Source organism: Oxyura jamaicensis, chromosome 5, assembly GCF_011077185.1.
Source record: "Oxyura jamaicensis isolate SHBP4307 breed ruddy duck chromosome 5, BPBGC_Ojam_1.0, whole genome shotgun sequence".
NCBI lineage: Eukaryota > Metazoa > Chordata > Aves > Anseriformes > Anatidae > Oxyura > Oxyura jamaicensis.
This window is the reverse complement of record NC_048897.1, coordinates 43,226,103-43,244,087: the sequence shown is the minus strand read 5'-3', so window position 1 is coordinate 43,244,087 and position 17,985 is coordinate 43,226,103. Positions and strand designations below refer to the sequence as shown.

The window sequence follows — 17,985 nt, the reverse complement described above, 5'->3', positions numbered from 1 at the left end:
AGGAAAGGAAAGGAAAGGAAAGGAAAGGAAAGGAAAGGAAAGGAAAGGAAAGAAAAGGAAAGGAAAGAAAGGAAAAGAAGGTATACTGGAATGTACATGTCCTTGTCATCACTATGGATGATAGAGTTTCAAGGTATAGTGTACAGCAGATCAGATGGTAATGATACATGAATTTGTAGTGTGGTAAAAGCTATACACATTCAGACATATGTCATGAAGCAGGGAGGTAACAGTTTACTTGTAAAGCTTTGTGTTATTACATTCAAGTCTGTGTTCAATATTGCCAGCCACTGACTGACTGGAAGGAGTTGGAAGAAATCCCACAGCAATTCAAATGGTGGAAAAATCACTTTGGGGGAAAGATTGAGGCTGAAACCCAGCATCTCATTAAGTATGTACTTAACTTAAAGTACACGAGCTGTACTTCTGGCTTACAACTCCCTTTATAGCCCTGCTAGGTGACTTTGACAGAGGAGCTACATATCAGCTTAAACAGTGCACATGCTTAAGCACTTCCATAGACTGGAGCAGAAGAGTTTGGTCAGATCTGTAAGGAAAGATGACAAAAGTCTACAAGCCCCTGAGCACCGAAAGGTGCATTTTGGCTGCATGGAAATCAGCAGGCAAGCATGTATTTCCATAAGGCTGGGCTGTATTCTTATACATGGAATGAAGGTCTGAAAAGGAGGCTTAAACCAGCCACCATTATTTAGCTGGAATTGAGGAAAGCAGCAAAATCAGGCCTTTTGGGTGTATATTTTTTAAAGGTGAAAATTGGAAGGCTGTCAGGTAGTCTTTCAGGGGGAATTCATATTGCTGAGAGTTTTAGTATAGATTTGAATAAAGCACTAGAGAATGCCTATAAAGAATAGCTTTATGTCTTTACATTGGAAGGCTGGGAGTTGTTCTTAATTCCAAGAATTTCTGATCATATGGAGTTGCCACAAATGCTCCACAATTCAAGGTGGGAAGAACGGCTGCTTTATGACCTCTGAAATCATCTCTGCAACTGTTTATAAAAGAATTCCTGTGAGACTGAATTCCTGATGCTGATTTTCAAACCAAGGAAAATTAATCTTTAAAGAATAGGGCTGTGAAATGCTGAACTCTGATTGCAGATATGCTGGGAATATCTCTTCTGTGTAACCATTTATTGTGCTTGTAACTGAGAATTATCTGAAGTAGACAGCAGTCTGTTCTCAGAGAATGGCATTTTGGGGGAGTTAGTACTTGACTGTTATTGAAAGTCAGAAGAAGGTGAATACCCAGCTACTTAGACTCTTTTAATCGTTGTGACAGACAGATTTTTTTTTTAATTTTTCCTCAGAAATGGTAGAAAATAACTCTATTCTTTAAAAAAATATAACACTTCAGTGTTTCACTCAAATAATGATTGTAAAATTACTATGCAATTAATAATAGATGATGGTTTTGTAATTAGTAGTAACAATTCACTTTATATAAAAGAACATCTAATATTTAACTTAATCTCACTGAAATTTAATAGTGGAAAGAAGAATGTTGACTTTGGCAAGGATTTAGTCTTGGAAAGTTAACAGGCACTCTTCTGGGCTTGACTAGTCAATATCCACAAGAATTTAATAAAACCCCTGCATAGGTTAGAAAAAAAAAGCAAGTGGGAAAGAGCAAGTGAATGATGCTTAGGACAGAACTTCCCTTTACAAATGTTGATCGCCAACATGCTTGAAAGTCATGGATGGAAGTCAGGATATGGGGTTAAATTATTCATGAGTGAGCATCTACAGCTCCTTCTCCTTTTGCTTCTTTCTCATTGCTCTTTATAGCCCAATTTTATATTGCACTGTTTTATTCATCCCCTATTGATTTTTCTCTCTGGATACGATGTCTCTTTAAGCTAGTTCAAGTAACTAACTTGCAACCTATTGCTTTTCTCACACAGTTATTTAGCTTTAACATTTAGCACTCAGTCCCTTTAGGATGCAGAGTTGCTACAGCAGATGTTAAAATTTTTATGTGTAGTACAGTACAAAAGCTACCAAAAGAGGGCAACATATGAGCCAACAATGAGAAATGTATCCTGACAAGTTTACAGTTGTGTATTTGTGACACCCTTCCCCCTTTCTTTTTGACAGAGCAAGAAATTTTACCAGAGCTGGTCAGGAAACAGAATTTCCATTCTGTGGGAAATTCCAACACTTGGGGAAAAAAAGTAAAGGTGCTGAAGTTTTCACAGAATGAAAACTCAGAGAAAATACATTTGGCATAATGGAAGTGTTCCATAAATGTCAAATCCTTCTCACACCAGGAAGCCCAAAAGTTATAATGACATTAAAATATTCAATTTAATAGGAAAAAAAGGTTAAATGTATGCTGTAAAGATCAAAACAAAATGAAATGAAGCAAAGAACACAAATATGGTTTTATTTTATGGCAAGTAATACTATTAATAGTATCAAATGTAAATATTATTTTAATTTGTCTCCATTAAAAATGTTGTCAAAATAAGTATGCTCTCAAATAAGCATGCTGATTGAGAACAAGTTGTTTTTTCTGAAAGATTATGTTTCCTCTGAATGTTGCTTAATTATATTTCCTCTCAGTGAATGCCTGAGAGAATTTCAAAATACTCTTAATAATCCTACGAAGGACTAAGGTAAACTGGCCACATCCCAGGACTGTCCCTGAGGCTGGGTTTGCTGCAGTGGACAAAGAGCTATCCCCTGCGCCAAAGTATACCCTGGACAACATAGAATGTGCAGGCATTGGCAAACAGTTTGTTATAAACAAAGTGTTATTTTTTTTTTTATTATTTATTTTTTTTTTAAGTATTCAATAGTACTCCAAGGAGTTAGGCAGTCTTGAATACATGCCAATCATGGCAATGGATACAGTAAGCAAATATAATCTACCTCACTTAGGGTAAATATTTGGCTACAAATGTATTGAGAGCTCTTGAATTCTTTGTACACTTCTGTGATGAGAACCAGAGGAAAGGCAATGGAGATATAAAGACTGGAGGGTGATTTTTTTCTTCTCTTATCAGCTGCCCAGATAGGCCAGCTGCCAGTCAAATTAAAAACCTCACTGGAGGAAATGAATGAAGGCCCGTAGGTGTAGAAATCTGCTGTTTATACAGCTGCACCAAGTTCTTACTCATGATCAACCCGTATGGGCCAAGTCTTCATGCAAATATGCAAAATTCTGTGGCAGTGTCTGGGAGGCTGACTATGGAACTTAGGGCATCCTCCGTTTTTTTTTTTTTTTTTTTTTTTTTTTTTTTTTTTTCTCCTCTGTTTGTCTCAGTTTATTTTTCAAGACTGACTTCTCCTTGCTTCTGTTACATCTCAAAATGCTGGAAAGTTTCTAGGAAGGAGAGGGGTTAGATCTATGATTGATCTGCAAGGCAATGAAACATTTTGAAAGTTTGGAAGTACTCACCTGTCTCGGAGACAGGATGCTCTGCTTGCAGGAACAACACTTCTCTCTTTTACCCGTGTCTTCTTTTCCATCTGTATTTCTGTTGATTTCAAAAGAAGGAAAGATTTAATCTTCCTAGCTGGAAACAAATACAAAGGTCTATCTGGAGGGTTTCTCTTGTCTAATCTATCACATGAACAACAACTTTGCATCATTCACCTCATGAAGGGCTGCAGAACCACGGGGTATAAAATAAGATGTTAGGAAACGACGGGCAGCTATGTACACTGTCAGTGATGCTGTACCAAGTGTATCAACTCTAATCACAATGTTATCAGAGTTCCTACATTCTGGAAATGCATGAAGCTATATATACTCATCTGCTTGGCCCTCATTTCTTATACTGCCCATCTATTTTTGATTAGTGTATTGATACTCCCAAACAATGACACTTTTGGGAGACAAACAAGGAAGAATTACAGAATATAATACAGGCATTTTAATGGCACTGTGAGGTGTGGTTCGTTATGCAGTTGTGTTTATTTGTAGGAAAAACGGTAGTTTGTATTCTAAAATTGTCTTGCCTCATAGGTGTGAACCCACACAGTCAGTTTTGACTGTCATCTTGTACCACCATGTAACCCAGCAGCCCAGTGACAGGTGTTTGTTCACAAAGGGACTGGCCCATGCACACAGAGACACTTGATTCCCACAAGCAGTTCTCTGTGTGCCTTTGCTTCTCAACTTCTGCCAAATCCAAGCTGAAATTCCAGAAAGAAACAATAACACTGACAGGAGTCACTTCAGACTAGGAAGCAATTGCTTTAGCTCTGAGAACACAGACTGGACATTTCTGTCTTGTTTCGAAATGATTTTTAAACGTGCCTTGGCTTCTCTGAGCTAGCACCCTTTTACCCTGCAAGTCAGGTTATGAAAAGGGATGTGTTACCCCCTTCGCAGATATGGTACGTGAGCCCAGTTACATCACATCTGAAGACAGATGGATCTCTGAGGGGAACTGCAGCATCCAATCATGTGTTTTCTGTCCCTTGCTATTGATTCATGTGGTTAGTCTGTTTCTGATTTTTCTTCTCTGTGTAGTTTAAGGGCAAGTCTGTGGTTTGCCCCATGTGCCTAAGCAAGGGAGCAAGGGTGCAGAAGACAGCCTGAAAATAAATCAGAAACAGATAGACTAATTGCAAGGATGAATGCCAAGGGAGGAGAAAACACAGTATTTCTGTGACAGGTATGCTTGTCCCATCGAAGGGGAGTCTGACATTTTGGTATGTGACATAACTCTCTACCACATTGAAGAAGAGAGCTGGAGCATCCTCTTCTTCGCCTGGCTGAGCGAACCCCTCTCGTGGGGTTTGCCCACATGGCATATCCCAGCGTGGGGAGGAACAGCTTCCCTGAGGTCGGGGTGGGGAGGAGCGAGGCTGGGAAACGAGAGGCTGCACTCGCCTCTCCAGTGCCTCCCCCAGCAGCTGGCAGGGCTAAACTGACACGAGGAAGGATGTAATCTACTCCTGGTTGTTTTGTGCTCCAAGCACATTACTTCCTTCCATGGAATAAGGGGATAGTCATGGATGTCGTAGTGACTCATGGGCTCCTGGGGCAGTGCAGCTCTTTGCCATGCCTATAATCAAATGACCTGGGGGGTGAATTAGGAAGGCTTTTGATGTCATTCTCAGAGTGCTGCACCGCAGGAGGCGAAGACTTCTTAATGTAACATCAGTCTCTCTCTTAAACATAACCACCATGAAACTAACTTTGACTTGCCAGCAGCTGATACAGGCAGTGGCCTCCCTACACCGCTCTGGCACTTAGCATAAGAAATGTCATTGTGTGGGTGGATTAGGCAGAACCTGTCAAAGTTGTGTGCAAGTTCTTTGGCTGTGTTTCCTTCCCTGGGCTAATAATGCTGAGGAGATGGGGAGTGGGTTGACACATTTTCTGGCATGTGTCATGTAACCCAGTGAAGTGGAGGACATGTCAGCCACAAGACTTTTCTACTTTAGTAAGCTGCAGGCAGAAGTGACATGCTGCAGTGGCTAACGGTGTTAATCCTACGTGTATTCACTCCGCTTGCACTTGGAACATGGTCTCAGCTTCCCCAGGGCAGAGCGACGGAGCCAGAGGTATGTCTGGAGGAAAGGGTATGGGAACATATCCAGGCAGATATTGTTTAACCTCAGGGAAGCAGCAGTAGACAGCAGTATTTGCATAACACATTACCTACAGACAGACCCCAAAGAGCTTTACAAGTTGACTGTCATGATCTCCCAAGGAACCACTGAATTTGGCACTGATATACAGGGTGAAATATTCACTGGCTGTTTTGCAGAGTACAAATGCTCCATAACAGTTCGGCAGACGGTACACCGGATCCCTGTATCTGATAAGAAGAGACTTTAAGGACAGAAGATTCTAAAACAAGACAACCAGAGACCGATGAAATTTAGGACAGTCACTGGTGCTAGGTGCCTAAATTGGTGTGAGAGGAGTTGATAGGAATAGTGGGAGAGAGACAATTTCTCAAAGAGCAAGATAAGTCATCCTCAGGGGAGCAGGGAAGAGTGGTGGATTCATTCTCACAGAGAAGCCTGGTTTTGCACAGCTCTCTGCTTAAAGCCAGTGCTGAGGAGATGCAGTTTGAGGCAATATGCTGGGTGGGTTCCTCAAAAATAGCCCTCAGAATAGCAGAAGATCCCACAAGCACGTCTACCCAGTGTGACTGAGATGCTGCATCCTGTCGCTGCTGGTATGTTGCAGGCTGTCGGGAAAAGACAGGGCAGCTGGGTGTCAGCTGCATGCCACACAACACAGCAGTCATAGGTTTGATGTGACTTACAGCAGGAGCAATACCCAGTTCATTGGAAAGACACACTGTACTGTGTTTTTCCTGTAACTCATAGTTAAAAAAAAAAAAAAAAAAAAAAAAAAGGAAAAAGAGACCATCAACCTCTCATCAACCTCTGCAAGTCACTAAGGGTGAATATGAATGACAATTGCTACTCTGTTGTAGTATCTCAGGTCAGGAATTGTCATCCCCAGGTTCCCTGTAAAACTGAAGAGAAGAGCAGTAGTGGCATAAGCACATATATTAAGTGGTAAAAATACAGCTTGATGAGCATGGAGGCAGCCCCTTTGGATGGGAATTGAACAATAGCCCCACAGGGCAGGGATGCCTTCTCCCTTCACTTGCTGCTGTTGAGCCGCAACATGGGATTGTAGTATGGGGGTGACAGACCCTGCCCAGTAGTTGTATCTCCTGCAAGCACAGACCATCCATTCTGGTATGGATGATGCTCCTGTGTCAGATGCAGCTGGTTAGCAAGCCAGTCAGATGGTGCCTAGCATGTGGGGTCAAGGAGCTGGACAGGAGCTTAAGGGGCTGCACTGGGATGTTCTGAGGTTCCAGTCCTGCAATAGGGGAGCAAGAGACAGAAGTTAATGCTGAGGTGAGGGAGATGACTCTGCCACTTAATTTATGCCTGCCTGCACTGCTTGACATTCATGTGAAGTTTGAGACAACCTGTATCAACATGACGCCTGACACGTAATTTGTATTGTCCCATGTTCAGCATGACCCTGCTCAGATTGCCAGATAACGTCACATCTCCAGTTGTGTAACACCATCACGTTCTCTAGATCCTGGGCCTGCAATCATTATTGAGCTGGCTGTTTGTGCACTGGGGGGGGGGGGGGGGGGAGGAGAGATCAAATATTTTTTATCACTAGAAATGGTAGCTATGTGTCCTTTGTTGAGAGTAAAGCAACCTGATTCCTCATACGTCCACATACTGAAAGGAGGAGCCCATTGGAGAGAAAAAGTATGTGCCAGCAGGGATAAAGGAAGAGCTTTCATCTGTGTATGAGTACATGACGTGCAGGGTACACAACAGCATTTAGGTAGATACCAATGTTTTGTAATTCAAGGATCACGTAACTTAAAAAAAAAAAAAAGAAAGAAAAGGATCCATTGCTGCCACAATGTTTTTCATTTACAGCCAAACAAAAATTAGGCTAAACTCTGCATGTTCATTTATTACTTTATTTCCCCCCACCTTGTTTGTTTGTTTGCTTGCTTGCTTGCATGGTAATGTGTTTGCTGTTTGGTTGCTTGTTTGTTTTTATTTGAAATCACATTGCATATAATTTTCTGAACTCTTGCTGAGCAGAGAGCCTAGTATATGTGTGTGTTTATGTACTACCTTTGTCTATGTACAAAGACTGATGGATAGCTAATAAAATGCACATCTCTGCAATCCTTTCATGCTTAAGATCCCCAAGAAGAAGTTGTGAGTGTTCAAATAAAATAGAACTGATCCAAAATGTACATATTTAGCTTAGATAATAGCAGCCCCCAGAAATGTGCCTCCTTCTGCTGTTGGAAATCTGTCAGCTGAACAAAGAGCAGGATATAGTGTGAATCAGCCTGTCCTAAAAGCTTTATGTGATAGACACACTTTATGGAGTTATTTCCATTTTTCTCACATTTCAAAAGCAGACTCAAACCTTAATTATCATGAGGACAAATTCCACAAAATCATTATTTGCAATCAAGGACTGCAATGCATATTTAAAGTCAGATTATACGTTAAAAGAACACAGTTTTTCCTAGGGCTTGTACAAAGCTGTATAAAGCTTCTCCTTGTTCCCTCCGTCTGAAAAATTATTCTTGAAAAGTTATTCTGCGTATTATTTGCTATTTTTTTTTACAGAGAAAGAAAAATATAAATGAGCTGTGAAGCTCGTGTTGTTCTGAACTTTTTCTCTCCTCTTTCACCAATGAGTTCATCAAACAAAATTCCACAAGAAACAAATGTTATTATGAGATTAGCAGAATGAATGCCAGAGTTCAGATACTAAACATTTTTTTTAAAAAACAGTGGGCTTAATGACGTGAAGGAAGTTGTAGTTTAAACATCAAGGTCAATTATTTCGTTAAATATTATTTAAAAGTTACTTGCCTTGAAACAAAACCAGAGCTATCCATTTCCCAAAAATGCAAACAGATTATTCTGCCCCTGTTTGTCAGCTTCACTAGATAACTTCTATTTGATCTTCAAATGAAAACAGTTTCTGTTTCAGATTTATACAACAAGCTGCCTCTAAAAAGAAGAAAGATCTTAAGGTTGGAACTGCTGTTTGCTTTCCCTTCTAATCTTGTGAGCAGATTTGCATAAGAAAAGCAAGTAGATTCGAGTCTGGGTTTTTCTGTCTACATCGAAGGCATGTGTATCAGCCAGTACTCTCCATTTATTCAGAAAGAAAACAATTGCTTTTGTAAGTCAGGTGAGCAGGAAATCCTTCAGTAAATTCAGCTGGATTTCTCTAAAAGGAACAGGGGCTACTTATCAAGACTAAATGGAGTTTAGTTAAGTAATTATAATAGTCAAACAGAGAGTCCAGAAACTAAACCCTTCAGTTCCAGGTATGTTTCCTGATACTGTATACTTAGCTTTAAAACAACATCCAGAATTGGTATTTCCTGGATCTTGCAAAGCAGCCTCTTGTACTGCCAGGTACACTTCTCACAGTTTCTAACAGCATCAGCCTCACTTAGGACCTCAGTTAGCAGAGCAGTGCTGGGTGGTGATGTGAGCTCTGGCTGTCTGACCGAGTGTGTGCCCCCAGCTCCAGGAGTGACACCTGGACCAAGACTTGTATTTCTGCTGTAGAATAGGGATGTGGAGCCGTCCCTAAAAGAGTGCAAGAAGCGTAACAGCACAGTGTGTGCAATGTACTTGGAGATTCTTTTGGTGTGTAGAAGTGCAAGTTATTTTGTAGGAAGAGGGTTGAGAAGGGACATTTTGGATCATGGGGTCAGGTCCCTTGCTGTGGGTGGTAACCACATCTCAGAAGCTGGTTCACAAACCAGTCAAACTCCATCTTCCAGCTGCTTTGGTTGCTTCATGCCTGTGGAAGGCCTTTCTGGGTCCCCACCACTCTGATGGGGTGAAACTGATTTCCATTTCCAGCCTGAATCCCTTCTTCGTCAGTTTTTACCAAATGTTTCTCTTAACATTATTTTATCTGGGAGGAGGGGAGGGAAATTGTCTCATAATTTTAAGATTCATCTGCATTTTCCTCTCAGCCCCAGGTACCTGGTGGAAAGACGCCAGCAATGCTGTAGGCTGGTTCGATGTACCCATAAAAAATATATATATATATTTTTTTTTTAAGAAAAAAAAAACGAGTAAGAAAAGAGCCATTCTTAGAAAGCCTCCAGCGTTCCAGCTCGAGCACAAACAGCTTCTTATTTGGTACTCTCCTCGGGTAAATCAACAGCCCCGGGGCAAAGGGGCCGCAGCTCTTGTGGTTTTGCGCAAACCCAGACCCGCCCGGGGGCCGGGGGGGGGGAGGGGGGGGGGAACACGAGAGGGAGGGAGGGAAGGGGAGGGGTAGAGGGAACCATCCTCAAACCACTGCCGAGACCTCGGCCGAGGGGGGCCGAAGCCCCGCCGGGGAGAACCGGGGCGGAGGAACCCCCGGGCCGCCGGTGCCCGCCCGCCCCGCCGGGGCTCTGCCCGCTCCCCCGGGAGGCAGCGGCGGGGCGGCGGGGCCGCAGCACGGCTCGGCGAGGTGGCAGATCCCTGTTCTGTCCCTTGGCTCGGCTTTCCCTCCTCTCAGGGAACAGGAGTCTTTGCTGGAGCTGCGCTCCCGGGGGCTGAGGTCTATTTTTTCGTTTGTTTGCTTTTCACCTTCTGCCGCCGCCCTCCCTCCTTTTGCCCCGCACCGGCGGCCCCGAGGGCGGGCGGCCGTGGCGAAGCAGAGCGCTGCCGCCCGCCTCCTGCCCCCGGCGAGCCCCGGGCACGAAAAGGAGCACTCCGTGGGGCCGAAACGAGGGCGAGCGGGAGGGATGCGAGGGCTCTTTCCCCTCCCCGAGGTGGGGGACGGAGGCAGTGGGTCCGTGTCCCCCGGCGGCCCGTGCCCTCGGTTCCCACGGGTGCAGGCGGTGCGCATCCCCCGGGGAGACGGGGGGCGGCGGCAGATCCGTGCCCCCCGCGGGGCGCCGCTTGCACCGCAGAGGTGCGGGCTGCAACCTGTGGCCCGGTGGGCTATCGGGAAAAGCCTCCTCCAGCCCTGCACCGATGAGCTGCCAGCCCGTGGCGACCCCTAAACATCTAAATCACCCCCAGACCCTCGGCCCAGTGACGCTGAAGCAAAAGCAACTAAACGCCCTCGAAGCTCGGCACCCCTAAAAGGAAGCAGAAAACCCCAAACCGAGAGAGCCAGCAGCACCACCACCGAGCAGCGCGAAACGGCGGGGAGAGCCGCACCGGCGCTTCCAGCCCGCGGCCGGCCGCAGGGGGCCCGGCTGCTGGTCCCCAAAGTCTTCGAATTTAAGACGATTCCCCAGCTGACAACGGGGCCGGGCTAGGGTTGAACCCCCGAGCCCCATTACATTGAAACTGCGAGCAAGCAGCTTCAGGTTAAGATTCGGGTGAGAGGAGCGTTGCCGCAGAACTTGGGGGGGGGGGGCGGGGAGCCTCTCAAGGAGGGGATGCAACGGGAGAGCATCTCCCGAGGGCTCCCGGAGCAGCGGGGGGAGCAGGGGGAGCGGGGCGCAGCTCCGGGGGGCAGCTCCGCCGGCACCCGCCGTGCTTTGCCCCGGGCGATCGGGTATGGAGCTGCAGCAGCCTTTCCGGGAACAGGCTCCGAGCAGCTCACCGACGGCAGGGGGGTGGGGAAAATGGAATAAAAGGCTAAAGAAACAGCGCGATTTTGGGACCGGGACCAAATCCTAACGTGTTACATAAAAGCCACGGGCGGTTCTTATCAGCGAGCCCGGCCTGAAGAGGAACAATCCCCAGGAGCGGCTCCAAAACAACCCTGTTAAAGGAACAATTGTGAAATGCCAACTTCCCACCAGAGTATGAACAGCAGGAGCCGGGCATGTCCTGTCTGTAACCGGGCTTCTGACAACCAACAGAGAGAGGGAGGGGACGGGGGGGATCCTCTCTTGACAAGATTTATCAAGAAACATTTAACTGGGCTTTAATCATATTAGCAAGAGCCCAATTAGGGCTGAGAACGAAGCGAGGCGGCCGGCGGGCTGGGGAGAGGAGGAGGAGGAGGGAGGAGGAGGAGCAAGCGATGGAGTCACTCGAGGATAAAGTCCTTTCATCAGGCTGCGCTCTCGGCAAGCAGAGGAGTGCGAATAATCACTGCCCTTCAGTGGGGGGACGGGGGAGGGAGCGGGCGGGGAATGTGTGTAAAGGATCATTAAGGCCAGGCAGAAGGGGGTTTTGTTGTTGTTGTTGTTTTTAATTATTACGGCTGCTAAGGCTGTTCAGGGCTTTCTCGGGCGCTGTTCTTAGGAACGGAGCGGGGAAGCGAAGGGGCCCGGAGACACCTGCTACACCGCCACGACCTACTCTGCCCGAGCGGGGAGGACTCCCCTTCCCGGGGCAAAGAGGGGCTCTGTCTCCCCCCTCTCTCCCCTCCAGCCTCCCCGAGGGAGAACCCCCTTGGCTGTCCTTCCCCAGACTGCCTCTCCGCGATGCCGAGCGCTTCCCCGGCTCCGTCCCTCCTCGTGGGGGGGTCCCGGCGCCCTCTCCCCGCCGGCCCCCCTCGGCAGCGCGGTCCCCGCCGGACGCCAGCCCGGTGGCCGGGACCGGGGGCTCCGCCGAAAGTCCCTGGGAGAAGCGAGGCGCTGGAGACACCCGGGACAGGGCCACGGGGCGGAAGGTGACTTCCCGGGGGGGGGGCTCAGATTTTCCGCTCGCCTCCGCCCCGTGCTTTAGCATGGGCAACCTGCCCCGTCCTTAGGGACTCGCCCTCTCCAGCTGTCGGGGATGGGGAGAGCGCACGGCAAAGAAATAAAAAAGCCCAAAGCTGACAGGTGGGGCCGGAGGGAGAGGCTGGGGGAGGCGATGTCGTGTCGTGTCCCCCCCGCTCTCTTCACCCTCCCGGGTTGCGGCACCTCGGGACGCGCCAGTGGGAGCACGGCAGCGGTGCTGGGTGCCGCGGGGAGCCGAGGCGGCCGTGACCCTGCCCGCGGCTTTCGAGACATGGCCAGCAGCTGCCAGCAGCCGCTCCCCGCAGGATGGGGGAGATAAAGCTGTTGAGCAACGCCACACCTTTCGCCCAAGAGGAGCAGGGTCTTTGCACGGCGGGGCAGAGGCTGCTGGCTTTTTTTTTTTTTTTTTTTTTTTTTAAACACAACAGGTCTTGGGGTGGGGGTGGTGTTGCCATTCGCACCGATGAGCATTCCCGCTGTCAGAAGAGACCCCCCCCCAGACTCCCCAGAACCGAGAGGCTCTCCCTCCCCTCCTCCCTCCCTGCCGCAGCGCGCCTTCCCCGCCACCCCGTGCCCCTTTTTGTCACCTTCCCTAACACTCTTACCTTGCCGGCCCGGCCGTCGAGGGTCTCTCCCCCCACCCCAGCCCCGTCTCCCGCCCCCCGCCCCGCCGCCGCCAGCCCCGCAGCGGGGCTGTCGCACGCCGCCGCGCCGGCAGGGACCCGGCTCTCGCCTCTCTCGCTTCTCTCGGCTGGCGCTGGCAGCCTCGCCGGGTTCATGCGAGGACAGCGGCGGCTCCGAGCCGCGGCTCGTCTGGCTGCCAACGCAGCGGCGAGGCTGATGCTGCCGCCGCGGCCGGGGGTGACTCAGGGCGGCCCGCGGCAGCCGCTGATTAGCGGATCAGAGAGCCGGGCACGTCGCGGCCGCTCCCCGCCGCCTTTCCCCGGTCACATCATGCTGCCCCCACACCTCCCTGTCCCCCACCGCGGCCCTTCCAAGCCTGGGGAGAGCCCCGCCGGCACCCCGGGAGTCCGGCCCGCGGCCGGCAGCGCTCCCGGAGGCGCTCGCCTCAACGTAAGTGACCGCGGCGGGTGGCCATTTTGTGAGGGGCCCGGGATGGGGGGGTTCCTGCCCCCGGGGCAGTCTCCCAGGGGCTGCGCCGGGTGACAGCGGCCGGTTCGCGTGGGTGGGCCTGAGGATGGATGAAAACTGCCTCCCGGTCCTCGGCTGCGTCCTTTAGGGCGATATCCCCGCATTTCAGGGGGATAACAAAACAGGGGTGGCATCTAAAGCTCCTCCTGGCCACTGCTTTGTGGGGATGGTCTCCAGACAGGGTCCCCATCTCGGCCTCTGTGCCCCAGGCAGTCCTCGGCGTTCATCTGGGCACAGGGAAGCACAAAGCGGGTGGGCGAGGAAGCGGGGGGACCTGGAAAGATCTATGGGGTCGTCGTCAGGGAAGATGGTGAGCCTCGGCGTGAGGCGCATTTGATGATCTGCCGTGTTTAGCAAACAGGCTGCCGAGTTGTAGCTTCATGTTGTTTCCATGGAGTCCCCATGGCACGTCCCGGCTAGAACATGCTGCAGATGTCCTCACGGGGAGCGTGTTTTCCCGCTTCTCTTCAGAGATCTGCGTGGTCACGTTTCACATCCTCTTCACCGCCTTTGAGAAGCATGCTTTATGCATAGCATCTTTGTTCTGAAACATATTTTTGAAGAGAAGCTGTGGCAAAATACACCTTCCTGTCCATGCTTGTACCAGTTGTATGTACAGCTCTCAAAGCTCCAAAAGCCGTGCCTTCTTGAAATTAAGAGAATATTAAAAGCACGTTTATTAAGAAACTCAAGCCATGAAGGTTACTTGAAATGAGTGCTATGTTCTCTGAATACACAAACGAGTTTTGGATGTAGAAAGAATGCATGACTGGGCCTGTACTTAAAAATACTCTGAAGCTACTTGTCAGAAAAGTGCTAAAATGATAAGCTGTGGACTTGTGGACAGGGATCATCTTGTCAGTGCTTCGACTTGAAGTTCATTTTAAGTCCAAATTTCAGTCCTTTGAGAAAAAAAGAGTAGGAGTAGGAAGAGACTATTATAATAGAAATGCTGACATTGCTAACTGTGGCGGTGTGAATTCACTACTATAATAAGACCTCAGCTAGCAGCCTAATTCCAAAGAGGTGATGTTATCCAGTAATAATGTAATCAGTTTGTTGGCTGTAACATAGGAAGCTGGGAATTGGTCTAATTTATTGCTATTTTTGGCCAATTTTTTTTAAAAAACAATAAATCTATATGATGCCAGGATCAAGATGGGAGAGCTACCTTTGCTGTTTAAAATAATAAAACAGAGTTCTTCTTGATCATTTTACAGTTTGACAGTTTTACAAAAGCATACTAAAAAGGGACAGTTAGTGAGAATGCAAGCTTTCAAGCTAGGGACTGGAGGATGGAAAGGCCCAAGGGTGGAACATTGTTAGAAGTTTTCAGAGAGGTCCCAAAAGCACAATGTTCACTTTACAAAATAGAAGTTTTCTCCTGGGTAATTGCTGAATGAGTTTGCATTGATTTGCAGCTGCGAATTTCAAGGAAAAAAGAAGGAAAGAAAAGAAATGAAAAAGACAAATGCCCTGTTAGTAATTTAGCTTTATGCAGCAAGCATTAAAAAAAATCCATCTGATATACAAAAAGTTGGAAGCAACCATGCAAACTTTTGAGTTTATATATTCAGTATTTTTGAGCCATTGCATCTTTCTTTGGGTAATTATTTCTAAGGAATAAATGTTCTGAAAGTTTTATAGCCAGTTTTCTCTCAAATTAGGAGTAACAGCACAAGTGAGATTAACTTGAAAGGCATATGAATCAGTGAAACCTTAGTGAAATCTTTTGCAGCAGGTCAGTCAGTGATGTTAATGAGGTCAGAATTTCAGCCAGAGGGAATGTAGTGTTTTTTTCAGGAAATTGCAAGGTTATAGACAGACCACGTTATCCATCTAGTCCAGGCTTGGACTTTCCTGTTGCTCTTGATGGAGTTCCTTACATGAAGTCTGAAATGTACTGAGGTCAATGGGAATCTTTGGGTTGGGGGCATGAATTCTTTGAAGGATCAAATCTTCAGTTTCCTCACATTGCTAGGAAGCTCAACAGTATCAACTCAGAGATAATAACTAAAGCATGTGAAGACAGTTAAAACAAAGTAAGTAACAACTGAAGCCAAATCATAACTGTCATTTTAGCAGAGCATTATGTAAATAACAGAACCCTACAAGAATACTCGGGTGTGTCTGAGTCAACCAGTTCTGGAAATCCTGTGATATGCAGCTGCAGAAACTACACAAATTCTTGAAAAATTGTCAATGAAACCTGAAAGGACCCTAAGGGTTTTGATACAAATTTGCTGAAATTTCTTGAAAATCATGTTTCCTGAGCTATATACAAGCTCTGTTCTGCTTATAAACAAATCATATGTTGTTCAATAACTCTTGAAAATAAGGCTAAAACTGCTACAGTGACTACCTCATTGAGCTGATCTTCTTAAGGCAACATTAACCCTCTTTTTAGACTTGACATTTAACAAAGTGTTATAAATATTATAACCATTTGTGAATGTGTATACTCGGGGCTGTAGAAAATCAAGCTGGCATTTGCTGTTAGGCTTACATCTGAAAACTTATGAGTTAATTTCCATTATATGGCCATTGGCACTGCAGAGTGACAAGTTGGAAGAGGTATTTTGAGAAATGTGAACAGTTCCAGAGTTGCCCTTAAGCATTTGTTTGAAGTGAGAAAGCAGATGTGATATAATGGTAGCTGTTTTGTTTTTATTGTGGAGGATAATACCAGCCTGTGATTACTGATTGGATGTGAAATAAAATTTTATGGTTGTATGTCTGGACATAGCATGTCAGAAATCAAACAGTGTGCTGGGGGAAGCACAGCATATTAGCTCTGTAAAAAGAATCACAGTACAGTTAATCACTGTTTCTGACAACACAAAAATAAGAGGGTACTGATTAAAATGCTCAAATTCAAAATTAAGTCCACAAGAATGAGTAAACTGCATAGTTCCATTTCCATAGGATCAGAAAAAATCATTGAGGATATTCATGTATGGATATAGGTTATGGTAGTCTGGATGCTGGCTGCCGTATATGAAGTCCCAAACCCTCTAATTGATGAAAATTATAAGATCATACAAGTTAGGGATTGCACCAGACAATGTATTTTTTTTTTTTTTTTTTTTTTTTCCATAAGTATTAAGTTCTGGTCACCACAGAGAGATTATGTTAGCCCATTATAGACATTTTGTCTTCCTACATGCATTGGGTAGGGTATGCTTATCCTGGACAAAACTAAGCTGGAGCTAGGACAAATCCCTGTAAGTTTAAAAATAGCAAAGAAAACAAAATATCTGACCCCCCAAAGGTACTTAATATCCAGCAAAATTACCTACCCACAAGAAAATGCCTGACAAGAGCATGTATGCGTTTCTACTCTGGGTATCATGAAATCACAGTTCAGGGTGTATGTATGTAACTTGAACGTGTATGTCATCTTTCAGACAATATGTTGACCTAGAGCTTCTATACTGACATCTTTTTTCTGCTTTCTTTTTCACTCATTTATTCTTTCCTTTTCAGACAGAAAATCCTTCCTGCAGCGTGGGCCAGGTTATACTGGATGTCTCATACAGGGCAGTATCCTATTCCATGCATGACTTACTCATGTTGCAAAAGCAGGGTGAGTAATGGGTGCTGGAATTTAGCTCAATGTTACATTTTGCATCTTGGGTTTCTGTAATAGGTTCATGAAGTTCACAGACTACTGCTAGTAATTTTTCTATGTTCCTGCTTGTTTTTATTTTTTTATTTTTTTATTTTTTTCCCAGAGACCTTCTCTGGTCCTGGAGAACTTTAAAACTTTGCAAAATGTTGCAGAATTGTATCAAAATGCTCCATGCACTGTACAAACATATAGGGTGTATTTGTGATGCAAAGAGGGAAAGACCAGAGTTTGACTAGGCATGATCCCTTGTGGTTTCAGGCCTGTGGATTAGTAAAGGTTTGCAGCAGCTTCAGGTCTTGGGTGTGCATCAGGTTTGTAGAGGAGGAGCAGTGCTGGACAATTCATATTGCAAGTGGGATGTTTTATACGATGCCCTGCAGCATCAGACAAGGAGAAAAATTGCCTCCATGTACCAGATGTTCTTGAGGCAAGTCCTGTGATGCCACAGGACTACAAGTACAAGAGCAAACTTGCAGTAAAAAGAAGCTCTCCGATGCACTAAGCTGCTGATGTAGCATGCACAATAAAAAATAGTCCTGGTCCAGATTTATCTGTTGGGAGCATGAGCAAGTCAGATAAAAAGAGTATCAGAAAGAGGTTAAAAAAAAAAAGTGTACAAAATTGCAAACAACTTGTTATCTGATCTGGAAACAGAATGGAGAGGGTGTCTATAGCTGCATTTTGCTTAAATTTCAATTGTACTGTCACTTACTGTGAGTCTACACAATTCATGTCAGACTTTGGGCTGTGGGTTTCCTTACTGATAATTCTACAGCCTTAGTGGGTTCCTGGGGCCTGGGGAGAGCTAGTGAACAGGGGTGTATTTGTATAGGGATCTTTATTCTGGGAGAAGAGGTGATAACAGAAGTTGCTGTTAATTGTTGCCTACAGGTAAAGGTTAGGGCTTGCTGTGCAAGCAAGTCTCTTCTGCTCTGCTCCAGTTCAAATTCAATCCATCTAGCTGAAACGGATAAAAGATGTTAATATAGCTAGAGTTTGGTCTCAGAAGGTGAGAAGGAGGAGGAGGAAGGCAGACATCCAGATAGGTATA

General features: G+C 46.1%; 1 long non-coding RNA gene across 2 annotated transcripts in view; it reads right to left on the bottom strand.

Moving 5' to 3' along the window:
* Window positions 1-12,789, bottom strand: part of LOC118167959 — a 58,440-nt gene extending 45,651 nt beyond the window's left edge. Inside the window, exons 1-2 of one of the 2 annotated variants that reach the window (XR_004751303.1) lie at window positions 12,757-12,789; window positions 3,421-3,499 (exon numbers count right to left, since the gene is read on the bottom strand). This is a non-coding gene — a long non-coding RNA (uncharacterized LOC118167959). The remainder of the gene's footprint in view (window positions 1-3,420; window positions 3,500-12,756) is intronic. The other variant, XR_004751304.1, reaches the window with a different exon arrangement.
* Window positions 12,790-17,985: the final 5,196 nt, after the last annotated feature.